The 27,253-nt window shown below is 47.2% G+C and overlaps 1 long non-coding RNA gene across 1 annotated transcript in view; it reads left to right on the forward strand.

The window, feature by feature from the left end:
• Positions 1-4,245: 4,245 nt before the first annotated feature.
• The window catches only part of LOC140906093 (uncharacterized), a 33,060-nt gene continuing 10,052 nt past the window's right edge, over positions 4,246-27,253 (forward strand). Inside the window, exons 1-3 of the long non-coding RNA XR_012157040.2 lie at positions 4,246-4,348; positions 6,307-6,335; positions 13,286-13,389. This is a non-coding gene — a long non-coding RNA (uncharacterized LOC140906093). The remainder of the gene's footprint in view (positions 4,349-6,306; positions 6,336-13,285; positions 13,390-27,253) is intronic.

Consider the following 27,253-nt stretch of genomic DNA (forward strand, 5'->3'; position numbering starts at 1 on the left):
GGCTGGCCCGTGCGGCTACCAGTGCTGTGACCATTTCACCGTGATTATTCGCTAGTTTAAAGCCAGCTGAGGTATGTTGATGTGATGCAGTCACACCTCCCCATGGCAGTGTAGTCATACCCTTTGTGAGATCCTCTGCCCTCAAGAGCTTAAAATCTAAATAGGCAAGAGGGAAAACTGAGGCACAGAGCGGTTAGACGTCCCCTGTCCACTTCACCCCACTCCCAACTCTATGGATAGGAGAGGGGGGCACTGTTGCATCTCTCATTTAGCCACCTCATTTCTGCAAAGCCCCAGGAGTCCACCTGTGCAAATAATAACCAAGAACCACAGGCCTACGAAGACCAGTTAAAAATGCAGTGAGCAGTTTTCCATCTCCACATGTGTATGCCAGGTGGAAATTAAACCCGCTGTGGTGACTTTCCAAAATAACCCTGGCTTGACTAAATAAACCAATCAGCTACTGATGGCTGTTTCTTTTAGTTTGTGCAACCCTAAAATCCAATAAACACCTCAGACATGAAAAGAAACCATGGGGAACAAGCAGTGCCGAAAAACCAGCCCCCATTGATTGGAATTTTAAATAGATCTGCATGGAACCGAGCAGCTACCCGACTTTCCGAGCGTGTTCCAGCTTTAGCAATGAATGTCACTGTGCATCCACCCGCTTTCGGAGCCAGTAATGCCTGTGGTCTGCATGGGAGCTGACAGTACCCACAGGAGAATGTCACATTTGCATTTCTCAAACAAAATAAAAAGGAACTGGTTTTTGGCCCGGAACTGAAGCCTGCCCACCGCCTTCATTCTGCTGTTGTAGCAGTTGTTGGGAGAGAGATATTTCCTAATGAAATGTGATCTACTGGGGACACTGGGAAATCTGGCCCCAATTGTGGGTTCCGAGAACTGGGAAATCTAGCCCTGGAGCAATCCCAGTCCCACGTGGCCAAGCACTGAGGGAACTGCTCTGGCTATGTGACATGTGTCTATGCCAGGGCTGCTGAGTTGCAGCCACAGGATTGAAGAGAGAACTGGGATTTGGGCTTTTTTTTTTTGCTTCTCCTCCTTCCAGTCCAGCCAACCCGTCCCCATGGATCCTGGCAGCCAGATGGGGGAGCTGCTTAACCCGGGAACAGTCTCCTCTCTCGCTGCCTGTCTCCATGGCAAATGATCAGCACTGGCAGTTCCAGGGCAAAAGTGAGCCGAGGAGCAGCTGTCAGAGCTCAGCAGAGATTGGTGAACGCCTGTGATAGGACTGACTGAAGCAGAGGAATGACTAGCTGGGTGCAGAAGTCCCACGCCACTTGCTAGATCAGGGCAGATGATGGGCAACTGCCTCCTTTCTCTGTTGCTTCTTGTCTGCTTCTTGCTCTTCTGTTGCCCATTCCCCGCTCCATTGCCTCTTTTCCACCCCTCCCCAGCTCTGTTGGCTCTTTACTGTGCACATCCCATAGTCTCTTCACTGCCCTTCAGCCACCCTCCTATCGCTTTCCCGCTCTGCTGCTCCTCAGTCTTCCCCACTGAAACTCACACAGTGTTAGTAGTCCTGGTCCTTGCGAGGCCCAGCTCAGCAGAGAGGATCAGAGCTCATCTAGCCCCCCTTTACTGGGGTCCTAAGAAAAAGGGAGAATATATTAACACCAAAAAGTCCCACTGTTCTGTGTCATTTTCTTAGATCCGCGTGGAAGCAGCAGGAATAGCTGCTGGAGGAAGGGAAAATAGAGAGATACCAGGTCAATGTCACGTTAAAAGAATTGCTGCTTCATTTCTTCTATCCAGCTGCTTATCTGGCCCCTCTCACCATAGCATCTCAGCGCCTCACAGTCTTTAATGTATTTATCCTCACCATACCCCTATGAGGTAGGTAGTGCTACTATCCTCATTGTACAGATGGGAAACTGAGACACAGGGAAATGAAGTGACCCGGTCAACATCGCACACAAAGTTTTGTGGCAGAGCTGGGAAATCAAACCCTGGTATCTTGAGTCCCAGTCTTGGGCCGTTAAAGCAAACTCAGCCTTCCAGAAGAGGCAAGGTAGGTTTTTCTTGCCACTATCATGTGTCATTAATGATTCTGCTGCCCAGAATAGATATCTTTTGCAAAATTTATTTCTGACTGTTTCTACTTTCACGTTTTTATTTTCACAGGAACATTTTGGGCACCAAAATCATTAATGACCCATGAGATTGATGAGAGAAACCTACACTGCATTTTCTGGAAGGCTGAGTGTATATATATGTGGGGGGGGGGGAGAGAGAGAGAGAGAAAATATATAATTACTTCAGCTTGACCCCATCTTAGAATCCTAGAATATCAGGGTTGGAAGGGACCTCAGGAGGTCATCTAGTCCAATCCCCTGCTCAAAGCAGGACCGATCCCCAATTAAATCATCCCAGCCAGGGCTTTGTCAAGCCTGAGCTTAAAAACTTCTAAGGAAGGAGATTCCATCACCACTTGTATGACAAATGTGGAGACATTCCAATATAGGCAACACATTTTAATTTCCCTCCAAAGCAAAGTTTTGCAAATCATATCAACAGCAAAAAAACAGGAGACAGGTCATCCTGAAGTAGTGTGGTCCTGTGGCTAGGATAGCGGTTTAAGTTCACATGGTTACTTGAGGTTCCTGCTAGCACTCTTCTTCTGTGACTCAAGTGATATGGGTTCTAGTCCTCACTATGGATGAGTCCCTTCACAAGTCTGTGTGTCTCTTTCCATTTCGATCTTGTCTATTTGTGAGGAAGCTCTTTGGGACAGAGACAGTCCATCACTGTGTGTTTGTACAGCATCGAGTAGAAAGGGGGTTTGAGCTTGGTTGGGGCCACTAACCACTACTGTAATACAAATAGCAGAAGCATTTGTATAGTGAGTTTAATTCAGAAGGTTGCCAGAGCACACACATTACAGTATATTAGGATCACTTGTTTACCCCTGGAATGCAGACAGTTCTGGGGTGGAATGTGGCTGCCATTGAAGCAGTAGTCATGCAGTAGTTTAGGACAAGAAGTGGAAAAATACTATGTTCAGCTGATCCTGCAGGAGGAACTTAGGTCGGCAGAATGCAATTACCAGAGTGGGAATTTGTCTCGGAGAAGAGACTTACCCCCTGTTTTTGAGACAGCTGCCAGAGGAAATGCAAGGACCAGAAGTTGTCAGCACCTCTGGTTTTCTTCAGAGCTAACACAATATCCTCCAGCGGCACAATGCCCCCCGCTGCATTCTGGGGCATGAATTCTGTGCAAAAGCCATTCAATTGCCTTAGCCACTGGAGCAAGTCACCAAGGTTTGTGGTGGAGTCTCCATCGCCAGCAGTTTTTTAATCGAGATTGAATTTTCCCCCCTAAGAGATCTGCACTAGTTCAAACCGGAATTATTCTGGGGACGTTCCACGGCAGGGGTAGCCAGACTGCAGCTCTTTTACAGTTAAAGTGTGGCTCTCACCCCCCCACCCCCATTCTCCACCTACTATACTGTTTGGGGGAGCTTGCGGCTTCTGACCTGTGGCGAGGTGATGGGGCTAGGGGCTTCTGCCCGGCAGGGAGGGGGCTCTTGGGGCATCAGCCCTGTGGGAGGTGCCTGACGGGGCTCAATAAAGCCATAACTGACAGGCGCACCCTGCGGGGCTGAAGCCCCGAGACCCCCCAAACCCACAGGGCAGAAGCCCTTAGCCCCACCACCCCACCACAGGTCTGAAGCCCTAAGCCCCAGCAGGGGAGTCCTGGCTCTCAATCTTTTGAAGATTGTCGTATTCGGCTCAGAGGGTTAGTAAGTTTGGACATCCTTGTTCTATGGCCTATTTTAGGCTGGAGGTCAGACTAGATGATCACAATGTTCCTTTCTGGCCTTAGACTATTAAATGTGCGGCAAAATCACGATTTTTAAGCTGGTTTTGCTTAGGAGATTGGGGGACTTAGATTCCTCACAGGTGTGTGTGTGTGTGTGTGTGTGTGTCCCTAACTGACACAGCAGTTAACAAATCATTCACCCAGAAGTGCATCACTTTTACCTACGGCCATATGCATGCAATACAAGGAGACTTATTAACTAGCTTTGCATAACTGAGTGACTGTGTATTTTGTCCCTTTGCTGTGTTTCCGTTTGCACTAACTGTTCTGTTAATAAAGTTAATGAGGGTTTGTTTCCCTTTTCCCCTTTCATCACAAGGACATAACAAATGAGATCCAAAAGGATAATCGTTCTTATATATTAAACTAACGGCTTCCACAAATCACTTTGGGGAAGATGACCTGAAACCACCATCTCTCCTAGAGGTGATTTCCAGATTTGCATGGTGAACTCCATTGAATTGCATCAAATGCTGGGAAAACATACTCCTTCCCTACGGAGCAGGTGAGATTTTACAACTCAACAGCTGGACCCCAGAGAGCCAGAGGGCAAGAAACACTGAACCGTGCATAGCGGGCCTGGATTTCAAAGCCGTGTTTGCCACAGTTCTCCGCACATGAGACAGGTGGTTGTGAGCACAAAGGTACCTCGCCCTGACTTTTCTGGGAACCTGATGTACATTGCATGGGTCACGGAGGCCCCGATTCAGCAGCGCACCGAAGCACATGTTCAACTATATGTGAATAATCCCAGCCCTGTGCCACAAAGCACTTAGGCAATCCCTTCCCCTCTCTGCACCTTCATTTCTCCTCCCCCTCTTTGAGTACATCTGCACTGGAGCTGGAGGTGAAATTTCCAGCATGGGCAGACATACCAGCACTAGCTTTGATTGAGCTCGGAAACGAAAAATAGAAGCAGTGCCACCATCACCCTAGGCATGAGCCCATCTGAAACCCTGGCTACGTACTCCAGTGGCTCCCACCGCTCCTGCTGGCATGGCTACACTGCTACTTTTAGCATGCCAGCTCCACCCCAGCTAGTGCAGGTGTGTCTGCCTGAGCTGGAAATTACACCTCCAGCCCCAGTGTGGACATACTCTTTGTCTTGTTTAGAATCATAGACTATCAGGATTGGAAGGGACCTCAGGAGGTCATCTAGTCCAACCCCCTGCTCAGAGCAGGACCAATCTTCCATTTTTATCCCAGATCCCTAAATGGCCCCCTCAAGGATTGAACTCACAACCCTGGGTTTCGCAGGCCAATGCTCAAACCACTGAGCTATCCCTCCCCCCCATAATTTAGATTGTTAAGCTAGTGAGGCAGTAGGACCTTGCTCTCAGCTGAAGCTACCAGAATCCAAATAATAAATGACAGCGTCAAGACTTCTTCAGTACTGGAGGCAAAGCAAGGACACCTGACACAGAAGCCAACGTTCTATCCACGAGACCATGTTATCTTCCCGGCCAGTGAGGTGTGCTGGAAGCCCTGAAGGCTGAAGATGGCCATTCAATTAAATACATTAGCAATCAAAGAGAAATAGTTATTCCGGGGTATTCCTTGCAAAACTCCTTTCCATCTCTGAAAGATCAGGCCAGAGGTTCAACACATTTGTCTGACAATGGCTTTCTAGATGTTGCTAGAGCACACTGCCCGGAAGTGAGTTTCGCCACGGCCAGTAAAACAGGACTGTAAAAATTTGTCCGAGGATTCAGGCATGCAATTTTTACCAGCCAAAAAGAAAGTCAGCATCTGGAAAAACTCTATGGCTGAGCAGGTGTATGTGCTTCTGGGTTGTCTGTCTAATGCAAATGTGGTTTTCTCGAGCAGGGCTCTCCCAGAGATGGCCTCCAGACACCGTTTCAGAACAGAACAAACAGAAGCAGCTCTTCTTTCCATTAGAAGTCAGGCCCAGACGTTACGCAAGCTGAAGCGGAAGCTCATCGGTCATTGGCCAGCCTAGTGGGAAACGATTAGAACATGGCCTCTTGACAATCCAGGATTGATAGCCATTGGACTGGCCTTGGGATAGTGGCTGCAGCTGGTTTCTGCACTGGAAATTATTCTACTTGGAAGCTCTGTTGTCCAAATATTTTGCTACCAAAACATGACGACTAGATAGTTTGTTGCCAGAAACATACATGGTCGTGTGAACTGTCGATGAGTAACCAAAGCAGGGGAGGAATGTTCTCGTGGTTAAGAACCTGGCCTGGGACTCAGGGAAGCTGGGTTCAATTCATGGTTGTCACAGACTCCCTGTGTGGCCTTAAGCAACTCCTTCCCCCTTTCTGTGCCTCAGTTCCCCATCTGCAGGATGGGAGGAGGAATAATCCTTTCTTTGTTTGTCTTGTGTATTTAGATTGTGAACTCTGCAGGGCAGGGGCGGTATCTCTCTCTCTCTCTCTCTCTCTCTCTGTGTACAGCATCTAGCACAGAAGGCTGTTAATGACTATTATTTACTTACAGGAGCACTCTACGGGACAGTCACTGATTTGGTGAGTTCATAATCTAACCTGATCTCAGGTGGGTCCTATGGGCACTTCTATAATAATGACAATTAACAATAAAAAATGTGGCTAGAAAATGGAATTGGAGCCAGCAGAGGGGAATGACCACCCTAATTAGAGAGAGCTGAAAGAAAAAATATGGTCAGAAATTTAACAGCTTGCATTATTTATGTTGTTTGGTTCCCATTTTTCCCTGCCTGGATGATGAAAAGAGACTGGTCAGTTTTGCTCTGGTTTCTAGTCAGTTTCCAGTTATTTTCACTTCTAGTTCTCCTGTTCAACCCCAATACTGCAATGGTTGGGTTGTGAACATTAAAGCGTGGGGGTGTTTACATTGTTTTAACTTTTCTTTCACCAGATTCTTTTTTAATTTTATGGCCTTAAAAGATCACTTTTTTACTAAATCTAAATTTGGAGCCAAAATGGATCCCTGGTGTGTTTACAACAGCATTGGAGATGGATGGAAGTCAGGGCTGTTGAGTGGAAGATGGAGGTGATACTTTGTGGATCAAATGGCAAGACGGATGGACACACCGGGAAGCTCACATCTTTTGGGGGAGGATTTGGTCTCATTTGCCATCCAAATGAAAGTGGCAAATAGACACCCAAAGCAGTGACAGCATGAAAATCTGGGACCCATTACTGAACTGTCCCAGAAGTCAATGGAAGTTGAGCACCCTTGCAAGACTGTACAGTACATAAAGCACTTTTGTCTCTGATCAACCCCTCTTTGTATGTTGCATCCCTTGCCCTGCATCTGCTTTGGCTATTTGGATAGTGAGCTCTTCTGGGAAGGGGCCGTCTTTTATTTATTAGGTATTTGCACGGCATTGAACACAATAGAATCCCTGACTGACACCTCTTGCCATTTCACAATACAAATAATTATCAGTAATAACTGTAATGAGTTGGGGGTTCTGACTCTGCCACTTCTGAACTGTGGGTGATTTTCTGAAATTGTATCAAGAAATTACTGTACCATGGAAAGCCGACATGCACTTGGATCCCCCATGAGTTAGCAGGGTTTTGCCATGTCTCTGCCAGGCCAGAGACAGTGGTGAATGATCAGCACTTAATGATTGTCTGTTCAAAGTAAGACACCTTGGGACAATAGGTTTGCTCTACCTGGGAGAAGACACTTCCTCCTCTTGTCTGAAGCGGGGAGGAGTGGGGGGGTGATGGAAAGTTACCAAGATGCAGAACAGGAAAATAGCAAAGGTGGTCTATAAAGCAGTAGTCTATAAAGACATTCAGAGGGGGGAACTGGGGGCAGGAGCCATTTTTCCCCAGATTAAGACCATAGAATATTAGGGTTGGAAGAGATCTCAGGAGGTCATCTAGTCCAAACCCCTGCTCAAAGCAGGACCAACACCCACTAAATCAAGCCAGGCCTTAAAAACCTCTAAGGATGGAGATTCCACCACCATGATGAGGGAAGCTGCTGCAGGGCAGGGTAGGTAAGAATGGGAAGGCCACTGCCTATGTGTGATGGAACAGAGGTGATGCCCCCAGAGCTCCCAAGGGAAGGGTGAGGTAATGAGGGACATTGCATTTAGGATGTTTTATTGTTTGTGTGATCTGTGCTTTCTCGTGCTTTCCATGATTAACTATAAAGAGCATGAAGTTGATAGACTGAACAAAGAGCGTGTGTGTGTGTTGATGGTGGCACAGCCCCTGATAGAACCAGAAGCTTCACACCTTTAGGGTGGAGTTCCAGGAGAGGGGTGTGCTTGCATACTGGGGCATCTGCAGTGTCCACCAGAAGGGATAGGCTGCACCAGAAGGGATAGGCTGCTAGACAGCGGGTTCCAAGACTCGGGGAGTGGGGGGTGCCAGATAGAAGGTCTGCACCCTGGGAGTGTGTCTAGGGACCCTGAGATTGAAACAGTGGCTGGACTCAGTTCAGGGTCCAGGAGCTTGAATCCAAATCACAGAGGTTTGGATTCCCCTCACAGCAGTCCTAGTGAGAGGCCAGGCAGGGCTGCTGCAAGGATCTGAGACAATAATGTTTGCTGCTTCCAGGACTCAAAGCATCCATTGCATCTTCATGAAGCTTCTTTCTGTCCAAGCTGAAGTGGGCCAGCTGCTTCAAAAGACATTCTCTCTTCCAGCATTTGCACTTGGCTCCCAAAAAATGCACTTGTTCCTATTTGTTATCAGATGAGAAGGTGTGGGTAACCCACTGAAGCCAAGCGAGCTCCTGCGGCTTGTACATTGCACTCTCATTGGCGAATTGTCTGAGTTCATTGGAATGCCGCTTGCTTTCTTTTCACCAGCTCTCTCTTTCAATAGGCTCCGTGTTTGCTGTGCTTTGAGCTGTCCGAGCCTGGACTCCTTGGTGGCTGAGGCCAAAAAGCCCATTTTCTGCTGCCTTCTCATAAAAAGAAAAATGGCTCCAAACCAAATAATGACGTGGAATCAAAGAGCCTCGTACAAATCATGTTAATCACCCGCGAATACTCGGAGCAAAAGTTGTTTTGTCTTTTTTTCCCATTTTTCTTTTTGGCAGTAAAACTGGGAACGAGCGACCGGAAGTTAGAAATTGTTAGCTTACATTTTACAAAGCTTGGAATGAGCCTTTTAATCTGAGAGTGTTAGAGGTTGCACAATCTCAAAATCTTAATGCTCTTATCCAATCCATCCAGCTATCTAGCTAATCTTCTACCTTTGAACAAATCACAAACTTTTCCTAACACTAGAGCAACAGGAATTTGAGGGGGAAGATCCCTGAAATAACTCTGAGATCTGTTTTCTATCAGACGAGAGGCTCTCAGCCTGGGAAAATCTCAGGAGATATCAAAATGAATTCCCTATACCACGGCTTCCCCTCCAAAATTTAGGCTGTGAATTTTGAACATTTCTTGTTTTTCAAGAATCATGGGTGATCTTATCTAAGCATAAGTTTCCTCTGGTCTTCCTCCAGGGAGGGGAATTTGTGCTGCTCATTACCAGAGTTGGCCAAAACTCACAATTTTTGGTTCATAACATTTTGCATTTTTGGTTGATTTCACTTTGGAGCCAAGCCTCAGCTAGAGATGAGGCTCCAACCGGGAGTGTGGACATCTTGGCATAGTCTGTCCTGGAGCTCTGGGTAGAAGTGAGACTCACAGGGCTTCTACTTCTCCTGCTTCATAGCAGGAAACGGGGTAGCCCCTGGGTCCCCAGCCCTGGGACAGTTCTCATGGCAGCAGAGCAGTAACTAAGCATTTTAGCACTCAGGGTGAGCAATCATATTTGCACCCCCTAGAGGTGACATATGGGGGGTATGCAGGGCCACATGGCCCCCCCAGATTTCTGCCTTGCTAGGGGGATGCACCCCACAGTTTGAAAACTGTCACCTCCTGTCAGGAGTCGGTAGCTCTGAAGCTGGTGGGAGCTGCCTGTCCCGTTCAGTCCCCTGAGTCTACATACTGAGGGATCCAGGGCACTTGTTGGCTGCCCAGCAACCCAACCTGCCCTGCTCCCTGAGCCGACTCCCCCTGCATGGCCAGGTGCTCCCCAGGAAGGGCGGGTGGCACAGCTTGGAGCTGTCCCCTGACACACTCTTGCCTCTGCCCTGAAGGAGCCCGGTGCTGGCCAGTGACACCCCCAGGAGCCGGCCCCGCCCAAGGAGCCCAGCTGCCATGAGATGTTCCCGACAGTACTCACCCCCTGGGGGCACCTGCCTCTCGCAGCCCAGTCACAGCCCGCTCGCTGCCCGGGGACCTGCCACTGCAGCCCGGTCATTCTCCCCACACTCCCTCTTGCCTTGCCCTAGTTACGGCCCTGCATGACAGGGCTCCTCCGGGAGCTGTGGACCCTGGCATCCAAACTCCCAGCATCTCACTAGGCAATCAGGGAGTTGCCAGATGGAAACTTGCCTGTGTTTTGCTGGAACCTGCGACAGGTCTGACAAAATGTTTTGCCCCCTCAAACTGGCATTTTCTGATGAAACTACGTGTAGTTGGAAAATTCCTGACCAGTTCTACTAACAAACCTCCTCCATCCCACAACTCTGCTGTTATCCTTACCTTGATAACCCTTATCTTCTGTACTAATCACCCTCTCTCTTTTAATACTTACAAGAGCAATGGGACCTGCAGGTTGCTGAACTCTCTATGGCCTTTTCATTTCGGTGCCTCCATTTTGAAAGAGATTTAGGCACCAAAAGCTGCTGATAGGTACCGACTGGGATTGTCAAAAACACCTATGTGCCTAGCTCCCATTGAATTATCTGTATCTTTTGGTGGCGAATTACATTTAAAAAGCTGTCTAAAGTTAGTCACCTAAATCCAAACTTAGTCCCCTAAATGAAATTGTCCTGATTTCCAAAGGTGCTGCTCATACACAGAGCCTGTCAAAGTCACGGGGAGGAGTGGATGCTCAGCACTTCTGAAAATCAGGCTACTCTTATGTAGGTGCCTAAATATAACATTTGTCAACAAAGTTTGAAAATACGGGCCTGCAAGTTAAACACCAAAGGGGAAACGGTCCAGTCCTGTCACCTTTCCAGACCAGGATCTGCCACTGCAATCAGTGGGAATTCTGCACACACTCTGCTTCTGAGATCAACTCTTCAAGGAGGTAACTAACATATGTCTATGAGTCAGAAGAAAGCAGGTCATCATCTCAAAGCAAGACAAGAACAAAAGGTATTCCAGAACTGAGAAGAACAAAAGAGCAAAAACTCAGCACCTCTTTTCTAAAGCAATTCCAGCCTCAATCATGATCAGTTGGAAGGATCCTCAAGAAAAATGATGATCAAAACATTCTGGGTTACAGGGTCAAATCCAGTACAGGTCATCAGTGACTGTATGTTGTTACTCTCTGATGGCTGTTTGGTATGACAAATGAGTTGGTGGCTATCAATGGTTAAGTGCCCACATCTCAAATAATAACACCACTAATTGAGTTCCTTTTTGATGGTCTTGGCTTGGAGGCCATGGAATGAATGGGCCATGGAGACTCAACGACCCTCTTTTGTCATTTGATATGGTCCCCTCCAGGTTAGGGAGAGGGCATATCAAGAGGCAACGCAAGGCGAAGCTAACCCAGACTATACTTGACTTGTGGGAACATAGAGGAGTCTAGGCTCTTGAGCTATTCATCTGGCACCTTTAATTGGTCTACAAGGTCTAAATACATGAAAAATAAATGGTAATAAACTGAACAGCACATCCAGTTCTGGTCCAGTGTGGCCAAAAAGGCTAATGTGATCCTTGGATGTACAAACAGGAGTGGGAGTAGGGGGGTTGTATTACCTCTGTGTTTGGCATTGATGCAACAGCTGTTGGAACACAGCGTCCAGTTCTGTCGTCCACAATTCAAGATGGATGTTGGAAAGTTGGAGAGGGTTCAGAGAAGAGCCTCAAGACTGATTAAAGGATTGTAAAACCTGCCATACAGTGATAGACTCAAGGAGCTGAATCTATTTACCTTAACAAAGAGAAGGTTAAGGGGTGACTTGATTACAGTCTAGAAGTACCTACAAAAGGAAGAGAAATTTGATAACAGCAGGCTGATTAACATAGCAGACAAAAGTCTAACAAGAGCCAGCGGCAGGAAATTGAAGCTGGACAAATACAGACCAGAAATAAGGTGCGAGGTCATTAACCACAGAAACAATTTACCAAGGGTCCCTTACCAAAGGATTCTTCATCAATGAAAATTTGAAAATCAAGATTGGATGTTTTTTCTACAAGCTGCGCTTTAGTTCAAACAGGAATGAATCCAGAAAAGTGCAATGATCTGTGTCATACCAGAGCTCAGACTAGATGGTCATAATTGGCCTGATGAATAAAAGAGCAAGAAACTCTCCCAGAGAAGTCCCACTGGCCAAATTCTCTGCTGGCGCAAGTCGGCAAAGCTGCATTGAAGCCAGTGGAGTTGCACCAGCAGAGTTTGTGTCTGTGTTTTTTTTCCTCTCCTTGTGACTGTACACACCTGGATATTTTTAGCTCTCAGCTGATGAAACCCCTGCTGACAATCTGCACTGCCACCTTGTGTGAATCGAGCTTTGTCTGTGCTTTCTCCAAACCCTTCTGCCTCATTGACGCCGAACATTTCTTCTCATGTTTCCATCTCTGTGCACCGTCCCCCCATGATTGACAGATTCTTATTATTACTGGCAAGCGTTAGCACCCTTCTGATATTTGCCGGTGGCCTGTATGTCCCCCTGCTGTGCAAACTGAGGGTCTGTTCTTGCAAGCTGTTGCACTGTGCCCCACTGAAATCTTGCAAGGAGTGAGTCTCCCTTCTTACACCTTTCATAGAATCATAGAATATCAGGGTTGGAAGGGACCTCAGGAGGTCATCTAGTTCAACCCCCTGCTCAAAGCAGGACCAATCCCCAATTTTTGTCACGATCCCTAAATGGCCCCCTCAAGGATTGAACTCACAACCCTCGGTTTAGCAGGCCAATGCTCAAATCACTGAGCTATCCCTCCCCGTTTCCTCCTAGGGCAGCCTCTACACCTAGAAATGTTTCCGCGATTGGGCATTTAGGCTGTTAGATCTTCATGGTGGAGACTCTTCAGCTGGCGTCAATCAGTATAGCTCCACTGCTGATTTACACTAGCTGAGGATTTGGCTGTAAGGTATTCATAGTTACTTAGCATTTAAGGCCAGAAAGAACCATTAGATCGTCTAGTCTAACCACCTGCGTATCACACATCATCACATTTCATCCAGTTACCCCTGTATTGAGTCCAGTAACGTGGGTTAGAATAAAGCATTTCAGTACTCAGGAGAAGGGAGGGAGTTGATTAGGTGAGATAAGCTCTGATGAGCCCCGCAGCCGATCCACACTCCATGTTACAGAGGAAAGCGGAAAACAAAGTTCCTGCCTATATATATGTATATATATATACAGAGAGAGAGAGATACATACACACATGTTGAATTGCATAGTCCAAGTCTGTGTAAAATATGCCTGTCTTGTGCTCTGCTTTTCCCCTCAGGAAATTGAAAACTGGACTGGATAAAGTATAAAATAGCAAACAATTCTGCATTGGCAGACGAAGAATCTCAGCTGGACCTAATAGCCCTTTCCCTTCTCTGGCATGTAAGTTTCGATCATCCGGTGTCAGGGGGGATTTTTTTTTTTTTTTTAATTGCAGAGACTTTTCAGGTTGTCAGTTTCATCCCGTTTTCGGCTCACCTCACTTTGTCTCTTCACTGTTATTCTCTCTCTGCAAAAAACAAAACAAAACACCCAACCCAGATATTTCTCTCTTTGCTCTTTTCCTGTCACTGACATGAAAATCACACCCTGGGTGGCTTTTCAGGGGAGCTGGCAAAGCCAGATGAATTACTAGGGTGAAACACCAGGCAATTACATTTGGATGTCATTATGAAATCCTGTCCTCACCTTGAGAAACATAAAGCTTTCCTTGCTTCTCTGGCTTTCTCATAGTTCTGGTTTCATTTGTTAACAGAGTGTCTGGGTTGTTCAGCTCAGGCCTTGTCCATATTCGGCGTTGCACCTGTTTAACTAAAGGTGTCATTTCTATTCTATACAGGTCTTTATACCACACATCACCACAGTATCTGATTAAGCAATGTGACTAACATCTCTCATGTGTGATTCATTCTCCCGTTAGTCTCATTCATTTTGTGTGCAGTGGAGTGTTTTATTTTGGTAGGCTTTTGTTTTTATTTTAAATATGCATATGATGGGGTACACAGACCTAACGCTGAACAAGAAGGGGTTAATGAGAGCCTTTGGGCCCAATCAGTTCCACCCTATTATATTTGTGCAAGATCAAGCCAGGGGGAGGTGCAGAGATAAAAAGGGAAAAGACCCGCTCACTGGTGGCCGACTGGGAAAGGAAATGCGCCTCTTGAGCCAGCCAGTGAAGGAGGACCTGGCTGCGGCTAGAACCGTAACTAGAGGCTGCCTTGAAGCTGCCTGGAAGGAAGGATCAGCTGGGGTGAGAGCCAGACTAAAGACCCTTAAGTGTCAGAGCTGACTGGAGGCAGATAGGCCCAGTGCAGGACCTTTCTGTTTATCAACTAATTTCGATCCCCTTTGTTCTGAGACCTGCAGAAGAGTCAGCTGGAGAAGAGACCGCGAGAAAGGCCTAGCTGCAGGCCAAGGACACAGCAGGAGTTCTGAACAAGCACACCTCATCTGCTTCATGCAGGTTCCCTGGGCTGGGCTCCCGTACTGGCCCACCCAAGGCAGGAACAGGAAGACCCCAGAGCCAAAAGCTGGTAGGCCCCAAAAGCCTGGAGTTGGACCTAAACTCTGGCGTGTCACCGCCAAGACCAGTGGTGTGTTGGACCCTGCTTTCCCTGAAGGGGGAAGCACTAAAAGTGACCGGGGGGGCGGGGAGGGCAGCTCATAGGAAGAGGTAGCCCACGAGGGCTGGGTGGCTGTCAGCAGGGGACATCAAAGGAGGAGAAAAGCCACTAGGCCACACACAGCCACAAGGGTGCAGGCCTGCAGTGATTAGACATTTCCCCCGTACACGTTGCTCTGTGTTTCTCAGAGAAGGCAGGTCAAAGACCTGCCCCCTTGCACTTGGAGCAGAAGACAGGGACGTTTGGGATGATCCTAGTTCCTGGGGGAGTTTGTTTTCTTGGACTGGCCCCAAGAAAACTCTGTCTGCTGCACAGATTAATTTTACCCGTTTTGGTAGAATGTTTCTTTGTGCCAGAGCAATGCAGTTCTCAATCATGGTCTTCATCCCAGAGCACCAGGGTCTTTAAGATACCCTGGGCCCAGCCCCTGGAGCGCGCTGAAGCTGAGGACTGAGACTTTTTTTATTCTAAACCAGTAAAATTAAACTGGTGCAAAACACAGTGTAGATGCTCTTAAACCCGTTGGAACCTGGCACACATTAATTTAGCTTAATCCAGTAAGGAATCAATTTAAGGGATATAAACCTGGTTTGAATCTAGTTATAATGATCCACACTTTGTTTTCAAATTTAAGTGTATTTCCACTGTGTATTGAACCGGTTAAACTACATTTGTTTTCTGAACCAATTTAAAATTAAACTGGTGCAATTTGGAATATTGACCAGGGTCAACAGATGGCAGATTAGGCAGGTGAGAAATCTGGATTCCCATCTGGCCCCTAACGAGGAATTCCATGTAGCTTGTTTTGCTGCAGCTGTCTCTGTGGTTCACCTGGTTGGGCATTTTGTACACGATGCTGCCATTGAGGACAAAATAAGATGCCCAGGACAAAGCTGCGTCTGGGAAGTGGCTTGTGCTTAGAGCTGTGGGAACCTTTAAATTGCCTGGCCTCACCCGCTTCCAGGTTGCATTGCAAATGCAGAAAGTCAGCCCAGGATCATCCACAGATGCACCAGCCTCTGAACCTATGCCCTGTTTCAAGCATTGGCGGATAGAAAACTTCACACTGAAACCATCAATAACTTGGCAGCTCCATTTATGTTTGCCTGTGAGTTTCTCAAACTGGGAATTCTAAGGGATATTCATGGCTAGAGCTGAGTGGAAAAGGGTTTTCCCATCCCATGTTCTTGTTGAGATTTTGAAAACTTTCCCTTTCCACATCCTGATGATACTGAGATCTTTTGAGGTTTTTCTAAAAAAAAGTCAGAGAGAATAGCTTGGTGATTAGGGATCTCAGCAGAGTCAGACCAGAGACTTGATCATGGGTTTCCCCATGTCCCAGACAAGCCATCTAACCACTGGGATATTTCGGATAGTGGTGCTTTCTCTCCTTTTGCACATATATTTCATCCTGGAACTGAGATACTTTTTTGGGAGGGTCAAATCTGGTATGTTCCCATGACCTTTCAGCATTTTCCAGCAACATTTAGTCAAATTCTTGACCAGCTCTATTCATGGCACAAGGGCATATGTGGATTGTGACCCAAGGAAATGTGTGCACTAAATGTAATGGAGGTACCCCAGCCTTAGAAGTGGGGTGTAGGTAGAGCTTTGAATTCCCATAAATTAAGGCTTGTTTGAACGTCTGTAGGGTAAAATACAAACAAACGGTACAGTTACAGTGTGTCTCTCAGAACACACATTTAATGCATCGAGACAGAATCACAATTAAACAATCAAGGTGAAATGCTCACCTTTACTCCAACACATTAAAAAATCCATGGCTTCATGGTTGCCACTATGATGGATGCTTGGGGCCTGATCCAGAACTCATTGAAGCCAAGAGGAGTCTTTCCGCTAACTTCCGCGGACTTCAGACTATACTTGTAGAGGTTCCTGGTAAGGACAGAGCTCAATTTCTACTGCAAAAGCCATTTGAACTAAACTAATCTCCATTGGCTCTTAGTAATACAAGGTCCATGAAACACACATGAGCAGTTCTGATCCTATCCAGCAGAGGGCAGCAGAATGCATGCCCACATTAGCTGTCGGGGTAGCCGTGTTAGTCTGTATCCACAAAAACAACGAGGAGTCCAGTGGCACGTTAAAGACTAACAGATTTATTTGAGTATAAGCTTTCGTGGGTAAAAACCCCACTTCTTCAGATGCATGGAGTGAAAATTACAGATACAGGCATAAATATACTGATACATGAAGAGAAGGGAGTTACCTTACGAGTGGAGAACCAGTGTTGACAGGGCCAATTCGGTCAGGGTGGATGTGGTCCACTCCCAATAACTGATGAGGAGGTGTCAATTCCAGGAGAGGCAAAGCTGCTTTTGTAATGAGCCAGCCATTCCCAGTCCCTATTCAAGCCCAAATTAATGGTGTTACATTTGCAAATGAATTTTAGTTCTGCTGTTTCTCTTTGAAGTCTGTTTCTGAAGTTTTTTTGTTCAAGTATAGCTACTTTCAAATCTGTTATAGAATGTCCAGGGAGATTGAAGTGTTTTCCTACTGGCTTTTGTATGTTATCATTCCTGATGTCCAATTTGTGTCCATTTATTCTTTTACATAGGGACTGTCCGTTTGGCCAATGTACATGGCAGAGGGGCATTGCTGGCAGGGCCTGTGCAAGGATATTTTGTGCCCCAGGCAAAACTTCCACCTTGCCCCCCCCCCCCCCCCGCCTCCCCCACCCCTCCCCCCAGAGCATCGCTTATTATAAACTTTCAAAAATGAATACTGCATAATGATTAAAATGCAAGTTCAACAATGTTTCTCTTTTCTTTATTCAATCGTTTTCCAGCAATAGTGTAAAACACAATTTTGGGGCACTGCTTTTTGGCGCCCCCAAATCTTGGTGCCTTAGGCAGCTGCCTACTTTGCCTAGTGGTTACACCGGCCTTGATTGCTGGCACATGATGGCATATACAACATTAGTAGACGTGCAGGTGAATGAGCCTCTGATGGTGTGGCTGATGTGGTTGGGTCCTCTGATGGTGTCGCTAGAGTAGATATGGGGACAGAGTAGGCAACGAGGTTTGCTACAGGGATTGATTCCTGGGTTAGTGTTTCTGTGGTGTGGTGTGTAGTTGCTGGTGAGTATTTGCTTCAGGTTGGGGGGCTGTCTGTAAGCGAAGACTGACCTGCCTCCCAAGGTCTGGGAGAGTGAGGGATCATTTTCCAGAATAGGTTATAGATCGTTGATAATGTGCTGGAGAGGTTTTAGCTGAGGGCTGTACGTGATGGCCAGTGGTGTTCTGTTATTTTCCTTGTTGGGCCTGTCCTGTAGTAGGTGATTTCTGGGTACCCGTCTCGCTCTGTCAATCTGTTTCCTCACTTCCCCAGGTGGGTATTGTAGTTTTAAGAATGCTTGATAAAGATCTTGTAGGTGTTTGTCTCTGTCTGAGGGATTGGAGAAAATCCGGTTGTATCTTAGGGCTTGGCTGTAGACAATGGATTGTGTGATGTGTCCTGGATGGAAGCTGGAGGTATGTAAGTAAGTATAGCAGTCAGTAGGTTTCCGGTATAGGGTGATGTTTATGTGACCATCATTTATTAGCACTGTAGTGTCCAGGAAGTGGATCTCTTGTGTGGACTGGTCCAGGCTGAGGTTGATAGTGGGGTGGAAATTGTTGAAATCCAGGTGGAATTCTTCGAGGGCCTCCTTTCCGTGGGTCCATATGATGAAGATGTCATCAGTGTGGCGCAAGTAGAGTAGGGGAGTTAGGGGACGAGAGCTGAGCAAGCGTTGTTCTAAGTCAGCCATAAAAATGTCGGCATATTGTGGGGCCATGCGGGTACCCATAGCAGTGCCGCTGACTTGAAGGTATAAGTTGTCCCCAAATCTGAAATGGTTGTGGGTGAGGACATAGTCACAAAACTCAGCCACCAGGTGTGCCGTGGCCTCATCAGGGATACTGTTCTTGACAGGTTGCAGTCCATCCTCATGTGGAATATTGGTATAAAGAGCTTCTACATCCATAGTGGCCAGGATGGTGTTTCCAGGAAGATCACCAATGCATTGTAGTTTCCTCAGAAAGTCGGTGGTGTCCCCAAGATAGCTGGGAGTTCTGGTAGCGTAGGGTCTGAGGAGAGAGTCCAAATAGCCAGATAATCCTGCTGTAAGAGTGCCGATGCTTGAGATGATGGGGTGTCCAGGATTTCCAGGTTTATGGATCTTGGGTAGCAGATAGAATACCCCTGGTCAGGGCTCTGGGGGTGTGTCTGTGTAGATTTGTTCCCGTGCTGTAGCAGGGAGTTTCTTGAGCAGATGGTGTAGTTTCTTTTGGTACTCCTCAGTGGGATCAGAGGATAGTGGCCTGTAGAATGTGGTGTTGGAGAGTTGCCTGGCAGCCTCCTGTTCATAATCCGACCCGTTCATGAGGACGACAGCACCTCCTTTGTCAGCCCCTTTGATTATAATGTCAGAGTTGTTTCTGAGGCTGTGGATGGCGTTGTGTTCTGTATGGCTGAGGTTATGGGACAAGTGATTCTGTTTGTTCACAATTAGCTGGTTTCCTTACAGTATGTGCTATACAGGTGAAATGTTTTATCAGACAATTCAAAGCAACCCTGCTTAGACCCACTGATGATATTAAGGACACTTCTTAAATCTGTCCAGTAAAGTCAATCACCTCCCCAGGCGCACACAAAATGAATAAACATTATTCATAGAATCATAGAATATCAGGGTTGGAAGGACATCAGGAGGCCATCTAGTCCAACCCCCTGCTCAAAGCAGGACCAATCCCCAACTAAATCATCCCAGCCAGGGCTTTGTCAAGCCTGACCTTAAAAACCTCTAAAGAAGGAGATTCCACCACCTCCCTAAGTAACATATTCCAATGCTTCACCACCCTCCTACTGAAAAAGTTTTTCCTAATATCCAACCTAAACCTCCCGCACTGCAACTTGAGACCATTACTCCTCGTTCTGTCATCTACTACCACTGAGAACAGTCTAGATCCATCCTCTTTGGAACCCCCTTTCAGGTAGTTGAAAGCAGCTATCAAATCCCCCCTCATTCTTCTCTTCCTCAGACTAAACAATCCCAGTTCCCTCAGCCTCTCCTCATAAGTCATGTGTTCCAGACCCCTAATCATTTTTGTTGCCCTCTGCTGGACTCTTTCCATTTTTTCCACACCCTTCTTGTAGTGTGGGGCCCAAAACTGGACACAGTATTCCAGATGAGGCCTCACCAATGTTGAATAGAGGGGAATGATCACGTCCCTCGATCTGCTGGCAATACTCCTACTTATACAGCCCAAAATGCCGTTAGCCTTCTTGGCAACAAGGGCACACTGTTTAAAAATAGCCAGAGCTTCGCGAACCAGCTGAGCGGCGGCGAATCAGCTGAGCAGCGGGGAACAGCAGAGCAGCACACAGCAGGAGTTTGCCTGGGAGTTCGCCTGGAGTGAGCCCAGTGAGGCTTACATCTTGCCAACTTCTCTGAGGAAGCTCATAGTAGGAAGGTGATATGGAAGGTGGGGGTTCAGCTGTTGTGACCTGCATTGGATGTGCCATGTTTGTCTTTCTTCCACAGGACAGAAGCGACTTTGTCTGTACAAAGTGCAAGCTGGTCTCCATATTGGAAGAGAAGATTGAAGGTCTGGAGCAACAGATAACGATCCTGCGTTGCATACGAGAAACGGAGGATTTTCTGGACAAAAGTCAGGATATGCTTCTACGGGCACAAAGCTCTAAAGATTTAGAGCAGGTTGCACAGCGGAGCCAAGAGGCCAGTGAAGAAGCTTGGCAACATGTGACCTCCGAAAGAAGAAGGGGGAATGTCCGGGTTCCAACAACGCGGACACAGGTAACTAACCGTTTTCTTGTTCTCTCCACAGGTACCATTGCGGAGAGTGGACCAGATGATATGTCTGGGAGGAAAAAGCAGAAGGAGACTCCGCTGGTTGGAAGGCATGAGATGCACTGTCCTGAGATGGGGGCTTCCACGACCACCACTCCCAAGAGAAGGAGGCGGGTGGTGGTGGTCGGGGACTCTCTCCTCCGGGGGACTGAGTCATCTATCTGCCGCCCTGACCGGGAAAACCGAGAAGTCTGCTGCTTACCGGGGGCAAAGATTAGCGATGTGACAGAGAGACTGCCGAGACTCATCAACCCCTCAGATCGCTACCCCTTCCTGCTTCTCCACGTGGGCACCAATGATACTGCCAAGAATGACCTTGAGCGGATCACTGTGGACTACGTGGCTCTGGGAAGAAGGATAAAGGAGTTTGAGGTGCAAGTGGTGTTCTCGTCCATCCTCCCCGTGGAAGGAAAAGGTCTGGGTAGGGACCGTCGAATCGTGGAAGTCAACGAATGGCTACGCAGGTGGTGTCGGAGAAAAGGCTTTGGATTCTTTGACCAAGGGATGGTGTTCCATGAAGGAGGAGTGCTGGGCAGAGACGGGCTCCATCTTACGAAGAGAGGGAAGAGCATCTTTGCGAGCAGGCTGGCTAACCTAGTGAGGAGGGCTTTAAACTAGGTTCACCGGGGGAAGGAGACCAAAGCCCTGAGGTAAGTGGGAAAGCGGGATACCAGGAGGAAGCACAGGCAGGAATGTCTGTGAGGGGAGGGCTCCTGCCTCATACTGAGAATGAGGGGCGATCAGCAGGTTATCTCAAGTGCTTATATACGAATGCACAAAGCCTTGGAAACAAGCAGGGAGAACTGGAGGTCCTGGTGATGTCAAGGAATTATGACGTGATTGGAATAACAGAGACTTGGTGGGATAACTCACATGACTGGAGTACTGTCATGGATGGTTATAAACTGTTCAGGAAGGACAGGCAGGGCAGAAAAGGTGGGGGAGTAGCACCGTATGTAAGGGAGCAGCATGATTGCTCAGAGCTCCGGTACGAAACTGCAGAAAAACCTGAGTGTCTCTGGATTAAGTTTAGAAGTGTGAGCAACAAGAGTGATGTAGTGGTGGGAGTCTGCTATAGACCACCAGACCAGGAGGATGAGGTGGATGAGGCTTTCTTCCGGCAGCTCGCAGAAGCTACTAGATTGCACGCCCTGATTCTCATGGGTGACTTTAATTTTCCTGATATCTGCTGGGAGAGCAATACAGCGGTGCATAGACAATCCAGGAAGTTTTTGGAAAGCGTAGGAGACAATTTCCTGGTGCAAGTGTTAGAGGAGCCAACTAGGGGGGGAGCTTTTCTTGACCTGCTGCTCACAAACCAGGAAGAATTAGTAGGGGAAGCAAAAGTGGATGGGAATCTGGGAGGCAGTGACCATGAGTTGGTTGAGTTCAGGATCCTGACACAGGGAAGAAAGGTAAGCAGCAGGATACGGACCCTGGACTTCAGGAAAGCAGACTTCGACTCCCTCAGGGAATGGATGGGTAGGATCCCCTGGGGGACTAACATGAAGGGGAAAGGAGTCCAGGAGAGCTGGCTGTATTTCAAGGAATCCCTGTTGAGGTTACAGGGACAAACCATCCCGATGTGTCGAAAGAATAGTAAATATGGCAGGCGACCAGCTTGGCTTAACTGTGAAATCCTAGTGGATCTTAAACATAAAAAAGAAGCTTACAAGAAGTGGAAGTTTGGACATATGACCAGGGAAGAGTATAAAAATATTGCTCAGGCATGTAGGAATGAAATCAGGAGGGCCAAATTGCACCTGGAGCTGCAGCTAGCGGGAGATGTCAAGAGTAACAAGAAGGGTTTCTTCAGGTATGCTGGCAACAAGAAGAAAGCCAAGGAAAGTGTGGGCCCCTTAATGAATGAGGGAGGAAACCTAGTGACAGAGGATGTGGAAAAAGCGAATGTACTCAATGCTTTTTTTGCCTCTGTCTTCACTAACAAGGTCAGCTCCCAGACTGCTGCGCTGGGCATCACAACATGGGGAATAGATGGCCAGCCCTCTGTGGAGAAAGAGGTGGTTAGGGACTATTTAGAAAAGCTGGACGTGCACAAGTCCATGGGGCCGGACGAGTTGCATCCGAGAGTGCTGAAGGAATTGGCGGCTGTGATTGCAGAGCCATTGGCCATTATCTTTGAAAACTCGTGGCGAACAGGGGAAGTCCTGGATGACTGGAAAAAGGCTAATGTAGTGCCAATCTTTAAAAAAGGGAAGAAGAAGGATTCTGGAACTACAGGCCAGTCAGCCTCACCTCAGTCCCCGGAAAAATCATGGAGCAGGTCCTCAAAGAATCAATCCTGAAGCACTTACATGAGAGGAAAGTGATCAGGAACTGTCAGCATGGATTCACCAAGGGAAGATCATGCCTGACTAATCTAATCGCCTTCTATGATGAGATTACTGGTTCTGTGGATGAAGGGAAAGCAGTGGATGTATTGTTTCTTGACTTTAGCAAAGCTTTTGACACGGTCTCCCACAGTATTCTTGTCAGCAAGTTAAAGAAGTATGGGCTGGATGAATGCACTATAAGGTGCGTAGAAAGTTGGCTAGATTATCGGGCTCGACGGGTAGTGATCAATGGCTCCATGTCTAGTTGGCAGCCGGTGTCAAGTGGAGTGCCCCAGGGGTCGGTCCTGGGGCCGGTTTTGTTCAATATCTTCATAAATGATCTGGAGGATGGTGTGGATTGCACTCTCAGCAAATTTGCGGATGATGCTAAACTGGGAGGAGTGGTAGATACGCTGGAGGGGAGGGATAGGATACAGAAGGACCTAGACAAATTGGAGGATTGGGCCAAAAGAAATCTGATGAGGTTCAATAAGGATAAGTGCAGGGTCCTGCACTTAGGACGGAAGAACCCAATGCACAGCTACAGACTAGGGACCGAATGGCGAGGCAGCAGTTCTGCGGAAAAGGACCTAGGGGTGACAGTGGACGAGAAGCTGGATATGAGTCAGCAGTGTGCCCTTGTTGCCAAGAAGGCCAATGGCATTTTGGGATGTATAAGTAGGGGCATAGCGAGCAGATCAAGGGACGTGATTGTCCCCCTCTATTCGAGATTGGTGAGGCCTCATCTGGAGTACTGTGTCCAGTTTTGGGCCCCACACTACAAGAAGGATGTGGATAAATTGGAGAGAGTCCAGTGAAGGGCAACAAAAATGATTAGGGGTTTGGAACACATGACTTATGAGCAGAGGCTGAGGGAACTGGGATTGTTTAGTCTGCAGAAGAGAAGAATGAGGGGGGATTTGATAGCTGCTTTCAACTACCTGAGAGGTGGTTCCAGAGAGGATGGTTCTAGACTATTCTCAGTGGTAGAAGAGGACAGGACAAGGAGTAATGGTCTCAAGTTGCAGTGGGGGAGGTTTAGGTTGGATATTAGGAAAAACTTTTTCACTAGGAGGGTGGTGAAACACTGGAATGCGTTACCTAGGGAGGTGGTAGAATCTCCTTCCTTAGAAGTTTTTAAGGTCAGGCTTGACAAAGCCCTGGCTGGGATGATTTAATTGGGGAATGGTCCTGCTTTGAGCAGGGGGTTGGACTAGATGACCTCCTGAGGTTCCTTCCAACCCTGATATTCTATGATTCTATGATTCTGTGACTCATATCAGCTTCTTGTCCACTGTAACCCCTAGGTTCTTTTCTGCCGAACTGCTGCCTAGCCACTCGGTCCCCAGCCTGTAGCAGTGCCTGGGATTCTTCCGTTCTAGGTGCAGGGCTCTGCACTTGTCCTTGTTGAACCTCATCAGATTTCTTTTGGCCCAATCCTCTAATTTGTCTAGGTCCCTCTGTATCCTATCCCTACCCTCAAGCGTATCTACCACTCCTCCCAGTTTAGTGTCATCTGAAAACTTGCTGAGGGTGCAGTCCACGCCATCCTAAAGATCATTAATCATTATTGATATGTATTGCTGTTGCACACAGGAGCCACAGTCATGGAGCAGGATGCCATTGTGCTAGGTGCTGTCCAAACACTGAACAAAAGGCCCTGCCCCAAAGCCCTTGCAGTGTAAGTAAATATAGAGGGAAAACCTTATAGTGTGGTTCTATTCTGACAAGTAAATCCACTGCGGGGCTCTATATTTATTGACTCTCAGTCAATCCAGATGAAAACAAGGGAGAGAAGGATGGAGTTTAAGAAGGGAGGACAAATATGAAGGGAGAGCTAACACTGGGAAAGATACTGGCATTCCCACAGGCACAGAGTATGTAAAAAGGTAGGAATTAAATGATCTGACTGGCTGAAAACAATCCTAAACCCTGGCTATACTGAAGCATCAGTCACAGCCACATAATTTTTGCAGATTTTAAAATCTCTTAAATTTAGAAACCCACTACGTATATGTATATGCAGCCAGCTGTTGATAACATACCATGGGCCAGATCCTTTGCTGGTGCAAATCAGCATAGCTCCATTTAAATTAATGGGGCCTGTGGTCAGTTGCACTCACTACTTTCAAAAAGAAAAGAAGTACTTGTGGCACTTTAGAGACTAACCAATTTATTTGAGCATGAGCTTTCGTGAGCTACAGCTCACTTCATCAGATGCATGCCGTGGAAACTGCAGCAGACATTATATACACACAGAGATCATGAAACAATACCTCCTCCCACCCCACTGTCCTGTTGAGCATCCCCAGTGTCCGCTGTGCCTAGTGCAAGCTATAAGTCAGCCTCTGAGGGTCTTCTGTGGCTCAGCCCTCCAGCTGGGTCTCATGGTCCAAACTCTTGCCAGGGAGCAACAAACTCAAACAGAAGGAGATCCTTGCCCTTTGGGATCAGTTATAACTAAAACAGTTTGTTACCCATCAGGGCTTAATTCCCTTTCCAAAATTAACTCAGCATGGTGCCTTCTGCCATCGCCTGGGTCCACTGGCAATGTCCTAGGGAGCATTCCTCCTCAATCCACTTGCTCCCACCAGGAACTGTCTTGCTAGCAGCGGGCAGCTTCTTTTATTTCAGCCTGCTGAGCCCTGATTGGTTGGTGCTGGTCCCCAGACCGTCTAGCTGCCGGAGGACCAGATTTCAGAGGTTTCCAAAATGGCTGCTCCTGGGATGTCTCTCTAGGCAAGCCTAGAGGTCTAATACTCACTGCTCTTTTCCTCTCAGAGAACCATTTCTTGGGCCAGGGTACACCCTGTCACAGGGCCAGATCCTCAGCTGGTGACTACATCAGCTAAGTGTACAGCCCAACCTGAGTCCGATTCTCCACTGCCTCACACCTTGTGACATCATTTACATTTGTGCAAAGCGCGTGTAAAATTCTGTCAAATCTGAGCTTAATCCACACTCACTTATACCTGTGTAAATCTGGACAGAGGGGAGGTGTATACTATAAATGTACATCAATATAACTACGTCGCTCGGGGGTGTGAAAAATCCACGCCCTGGAGCGATGCAGTTATACTTACCTCACCCGCGGTGTAGACAGTGCTGTGTCGACAGGAGGGCTTCTCCCATTGACATAGCTATCACCTCCCTTGGAGGTGGATTATCATCTCCCGTGGAGGTGGATTGACTACAGGCGGGAGAAACTCACACATCGGGATTGTAGTGTCTTCACTGAAGCGCTACACCAGCACAGCGGCAACAGGTTAAGTGTAGACCTGCCCTAACTCCATTGACCTCACTGGTGTACCTGAAATGCAGATAGGCCATTTCTCTCTCAGGCCAGATCCTCAGCAGATGTCAATCATCCTAAACTGCCTTGGCGTCATGCCACTGTCGACGAGAGTAACTGAGAAATGAAGCAGAACCAGGATGTGTGGTACAGTGTTAGTAGTGGTAACACAAATAAATAACAATGCTTGAGGACGTCCAACAGTAAAGATCTTTGAGAGAAAGGCACTGAATGAAGCAAATAACAATATGCTGGACTGCAGCCTAATGCACATGATTTATGCCCTGAATTTACCTGCTTTTGCTAGAACAACAGCAGTTGTCAAAAGAAAACATCTCCTAGATTAGCAGCAAAAATACATCCTGCTGTGACATTTGAAGGTTAGTGACGTGAATCGGCCCAGGTTCCCCTTAATATAAATCACTTCTTTGGAAAAGAAAAAAAAATAAATTGCAAAACAGGAAAGACTCTGGAACATGTCTGGGGGTGGTACCTTTCATGTGCTAATAATCAAAAGGAATAAATACACTTTTCTTTCCCACTCCCCAAACCCTCTTCACCTACTTGCAACTGAATATATAATCCATTTGCATTCAGGATGCCTCATAACCACCTTGCACTCCCGATTGCAGCCCACAGACAGACCTGGAAGGTCAAGGCAATTACACACACGCAGTTCTGAGGCTTTTAACATTTCTCTTGCCCTGGAGTGAGAATTCTATTGAATCAAATCCGCTCCTGTGAAACAAAGCACAGGGTACAGGAGCATCTTTTGTATTACATACATGGACAGACAGACAGTGAGAGCAGGGCGGGGAGAGGAAATTGTCGTGATTTTCTTCTCTTTTTTGTCAAAATTTGAAAACTTCTGTCAACCCCACCACCCCAAATCATCCAGTCCCCGTAAATATGATATGTTAATGCAATGTTGAGGTTGACAGCTGATGCATACAAAAGTCAGGGCATTAAAAAGTTAAAAGCACCTCATCTTCCATCAACACAAGTCCCTCTTTATACCACCCTGGTAGGTAAAGGGACCTTAAAATATGTTTACATTGTATTTATATCTACTCTATGGCCCTTTGGGGCATCAGTGTACATAAGAAAGCCCTGGCTGGGATGA

Source organism: Lepidochelys kempii, chromosome 2 (genome assembly GCF_965140285.1).
Source record: "Lepidochelys kempii isolate rLepKem1 chromosome 2, rLepKem1.hap1, whole genome shotgun sequence".
Taxonomy (NCBI): domain Eukaryota; kingdom Metazoa; phylum Chordata; order Testudines; family Cheloniidae; genus Lepidochelys; species Lepidochelys kempii.